This window comes from Piliocolobus tephrosceles, chromosome 8 (assembly GCF_002776525.5).
Source record: "Piliocolobus tephrosceles isolate RC106 chromosome 8, ASM277652v3, whole genome shotgun sequence".
Lineage (NCBI taxonomy): Eukaryota > Metazoa > Chordata > Mammalia > Primates > Cercopithecidae > Piliocolobus > Piliocolobus tephrosceles.
The window spans coordinates 121,078,092-121,083,234 of NC_045441.1; the positions used below are offsets into that span (position 1 = coordinate 121,078,092).

The window sequence follows — 5,143 nt, forward strand, 5'->3', positions numbered from 1 at the left end:
ACACCCGCCACCACACCCAGCTAATTTTTGCATTTTTTTTTTTTAGTAGAGATGGGGTTTCGCCATGTTGGCCAGGCTGTCCCAAACTCCTGACCTCAAGTGATCCACCTGCCTCAGCCTCCCAAAGTGCTGGGATTACAGGCATGAGCCATGGTGCCCGGCAAGAAATTGGTCTTATTCATTGCCAGGCCCATGCTTGCAGGCCTCCTTATGCCTTCTCTTTCCCCTTCACCAACTCAGAACCTTTTAATTGGGCAAACAAAAATGTACACTGGATAGCAGAGTCAGCCAAAATCTACATTAGGGCAGAGAATAGGTCAATGGTCATGGCAACTGAGAAAGGCAGAACATTCATGGCAGGGTAAGGCAAGAGTGAGGCCTTCAAGCAGGAGAAGTTGGCAGCTACTGACAGTAAAAACTGCTTTTCTTTAGAACAAAACACATATGTTTCTACTGGACTACCTGATACAGAAGATAATGTGGTATGGATGGATAGTGTGAATGACAAATAATGTAAACATACTATATTTGAAATAAACAAAAATGCTTACACAGCTCAGTGGGTTACTTGGAAACAAACTCTGACTTGACTGTATTACTGAGCAAAAATGAAGTTGAAACAAAAATACCCTTCTTTTTTGACATGCATTTGGAGATCGGTAGGAAGGCACTACTTGTTTTTCTTTTTTAAAAAACTGACCTTCCTTTAGGACTTGGTCATAGAAGTGTGAACAATGTAAATGAATTCACCATTGTGAGTTGTTATATCATATCTATGTTACCTGTGTATTCTGAGATCATACATGTACCTGCCAAAATACCTGGGAAGGGTTGCTGTATCACAGTTACATCTGAGTTCTTGGCAGGCAGGACTGAGGAAGAGTAATTTAGAATGTTTTACATCCTATTTGAAAGAAATTGCTAGGATTCCCTTAAATAACAGGTTACAATAGGAAGATACTACCTGGAAGCTACCCTTTTCACTTTGGTTCATTTTTATTTTTTATTTGTGATGTGCATAGTTGTTTGATTATTTTGCTTACAGTACAATCCTGCTACAAAGTATTAAAGCAGAAGATACCCGCTTTTCCTTCAATATCTGGATTTTTCAAGTTTTATACTTCTATATCCACAGTATGTCAGCAGTTCTTGAGCTTTAAAAAAAAAATAAGTGAATAAAACTCTTCTAAGAGTGCAGATGTCTATAACTACAATGGTACTAGGTGGGAAGCCAACAATGACAGAGGGGAAGAAAGCAGACATGTCCATTTGCAGGGAAGGTGGTTCAAGTCTTGGGATTTAAAAACAAGTTCCCTGGAGAAGCTGGCTATAATGGAATTTCCAGAAAACTTCCTTTGCCCTCCATAAAGGACCTGAAAAGCCCCAATCCAAACTTTGGAAATCAACAGTTATGAGATGCTATAAATGAAGATGAAAGTAGAAGAAGGATGAATGTGTCTTCCATTTAGCTATAGCTTGTAGCAATACCTCTTTAGCTGTTGGTGGAGTAGTAAAAACCACTGAAGTCCCAGAAGTTCTTGGAAGAATAGCAGTAGAAAAGTAATGAACATCACACCTTGTCTAAATCAGTAACAGGGCTTCACAGCTAGGAAAATTTTCTAAACAGTAAGTGACTTCAGATTAGATGTCTCTTTCCAACATTAAATGTGGCAGAATTAACAACAACAACAGATTCACACATGGATATAGTGATAACAGAAAATTACAAGGCAGAGAACAGAAAAGAATCAAGACCTAGAGGTTCAACAGTATTCCACGAGGCTAAAAAATCCATTAACTTTGAAAACCCTAGCAAAATATCACTCTTATTTATAAATCACTTACTTGTCATACGACCACACATCGAATCTTTGTCTTTCCACATACAGAAGAATCCTACATTCAGCCTTTAAGTCTTCCGCATTTCTTTGCCATTCTTGTAGCTGAGTATCTTGTTCTCATCAATTTTGGCGCAGGTAATGGGTAGCTGCCGGTGCAAGGCCTTTAATGTGGCATCTGACATCGTTTGATAGTTTTTACTACTTGCTGTTTGATACTCCTTTCCTGCATTCTCTGATTTTAATAAACTCCTTTACAGTTTGTACTTCATTCGAGACAGTTAGTGAATCCTGTACAACTTTATGACTGACCAATGGCGCATTACCCTCTTCATAATGGTGAACCTGAATTTTAAGCACTTCAACTACCTGGGCTATAGGTTGTTTGATTGTGGACTTCTGCTCTTATCTCCAATGATCATTCCAGAAGTTTTTAGGCTGAAACTGGTGGCTTTCAATACGTGCAATAACAGTCTGTTTTAGCACAAACAGTACAGAAGCCTTGGCCATTGGAATAATGATCTTTCACATAGGGTTTTTTTTTTTTTTTTTTTTTTTTTTAAAACAGGGTCTCACTCCTGTAGCCCAGGTTGGAGTGCAGTGGCTCACTGCAGCATCAACCTTCTGGGTAGCTGGGACCATAGGCGTGCATCATCACACCTGGCTAATTTTTGTATTTTTTAAAGTAGAGGCGAGGTTTTGTCATGTCTAGGCTGGTCTGGAACTCCTGGGCTCAAGCAACCCACCTACCTCAGCCTCCCAAAGTGCTGGGATTATAGGCGTGAGCCACTGTACCTGGCCTGCATACACTGTTAAAGCACTGTCACAGAATTCTCTCCGGGACTTCAGACCTCCATCTACTTCCTCTGCGTGGGGGTCACTTGCTTCTTTCTGATCTTCATATCCTTCTCTCTTCACAGTTGTGAACAGATCCATGTTACAGTGGGCAAATGCATGTGCTGCTCCTTCCGTGAAGATTGTCATTATTTCCAAGTAAAATTGAGACATAAGAAAAGTTTGTCTTTAGTGCACCAAGGTTCTTCTGTATAAATCTGTTCAACTCTGTAACAATAAGCTCATCCCAGGAAATTGTCCCCTGCCCCATTTTCTATATCCTATTTGTGCTCAAGAAAAGGGGCTACTCCTAAATAGGGATGGTTGGATTTTAGTGACTTTTATAGACATATAGCCAAAAGAATGAATGTCTCATAATGGAATTCCAGATTTTATTAGCCCTAGATGGTATAAGTTTAGATTACACAGATATTCCTAAAATTTCACTGTGTAATTCAGCTGGCTGAATTTGAGGACTGGGTGCTGGGTGAGAAGAAGGTATGCATAGCTGCTGAATTCATCACTCATGCACTCCCCAGGGGAAAAGATCAAGTCTTAATTACAGAACTCAGTAACCTGGGTAATAGCAGATTTTTAACCCAAGAAACAATATTTTCTTTAAATTTGATCACTTACAGAAAGAAGCAAGTGCCCCCCAGCCAGAGGAAGTAGATGGAGATCTACTTGGAATTTTACTTCTACACCAAGTCAGTGCTCTAGACTGAGTTTCTTTAGTTTGTGATGCAACTAAAGTCAAGACTTTTACTCCTTAATGTCTTAATTTCCCACATTCCCAACTATCAAAGTCATAGTCAGCCATAAAATCAGAACTAGCCCTCAGAAACACTGGAATGCCTATATTCTTTTTCTGTTAGACCACTCACATTCCTTACAGGAAGTCTAGTTAGCCTGTTCCAAGGGCAGACCCTGCACACCCTGTTCCCAACATTTAATTAGGCAAAATCCACAAAGCACACCTATTACAGGCAAAACTCTTATCATTTAGAAAGCTTTCAGCTACAAAGAACAGAAACCGAAATAATGTATATTAAGTGATAAAAATATTAAAGTTACATGGCCAGAATCCTGGAAGTAGGTAGGGTGGGACCAGGTTGGTTAATGTCTATCTAATCACCTCATCAAGAACACCATCATTGTTCACCGTCAGCTTCAACCTGTTGGTGTTGTCTCTCCCAGTCACAAGGTGGCTGCCATAGTTCTAGGTGTCCCATGTGGACATGACACTAATCCAACTGAAGAGAAGGAACCATTTCCTCCCTGAGTTTCTTTCTATCAGTTGGAAATCTTTTCTGTAGAAACCATCCACCATTTCTCTTATGTATCATTGATCAAGATGAGGTCTCATGACCCTTCTTAAACCAATGGTAGGAAAGAGAACGGAATCACCATAGACCAATCAATATCCATGTCTCACCCTCCTGGGAAGTGGCTAGAGGTAAAGTCACCCGTCCTCAGCAGAAAGACTCAAAGGAAAGTGTCAATATGGAAACAAAATTGGTTTCTACTGGCCAGGAAGAGGGCAATAGATTCGTGTGGGCAACAAACAGTACTTGCTACATCAGGCACAGTCAGAAAGGTAGGGAGCAAAACAGACTTCAGATCTATTACAATCTCCTCTCAGGCTAAGACAACTACATTATTTATAGCAACTGAACACTTGAGTTCCCAGTGGGTACAGCATAGAGGCAGCTGAGTGGAGCGGCCTAGGGCAGTGATCAGGGAAGGACTTCTGGTAGAAATCTACTTCAAGCTGGACTCTGGCGATCAAGTGAGCCAGACATGCATTGGTAGGAAGAAGGAGCAGCTATTCCTAGTGGAATAGCAATAGGCTCCAAGGCTAGAATGTGAGAGTTAGTCCTCCCATGCCTGTGGACATGGAGATGGCATTTGGGTCTCATTTGAGATGGGACCATGAGATCCATGATGGCAGAGACTGAGTCTCTCTTGTTTACACTTGGATCCCTGATGCCCAGGACAGCCTGGAGTAATATGGTAATGTTTGTTGTGGGAATAGATTAATGATTACCTTGAAAGATGCAAAAGTGGGAAGGAAGCAGGAATAACAGCAGGTGTAGGGCATTCCCATGCTCCTTTTAGTGGGACCATTAGAATCCCTAGGACCAGGGAAACACCGCTTCAACTCATCCAGGCTTCTCCACAAAGGAAGTGACTTCAACAATTAAAAGTCCCATCCAGACAGAGATCTTTGTGCTTTTTTTTTGGTTCCAGATAAATTGCAAGCTGAGCTCAGGAAGTTTGGTGTCAGATTGTGTCCTGGGGAAATGAATTTTCCCTTTTCCATGAGTCATGGCCATCAAGAGTGCTGGGTGGCTTATATAAATGAATACTAGAGAAGGCAGAAATGCGATGGCTGTTGGACTCTTGGGAGACTTCACAACATGATGTCTACTTTGCCATTGGAGTTAGGCACTATCCCAGCCAGACCTGAC

At 41.1% G+C, this 5,143-nt stretch overlaps 1 pseudogene; it reads right to left on the minus strand.

Annotated features, from left to right (window-relative positions):
- Window positions 1-1,909: 1,909 nt before the first annotated feature.
- On the minus strand, window positions 1,910-2,822 carry LOC111539867 (annotated as a pseudogene).
- Window positions 2,823-5,143: the final 2,321 nt, after the last annotated feature.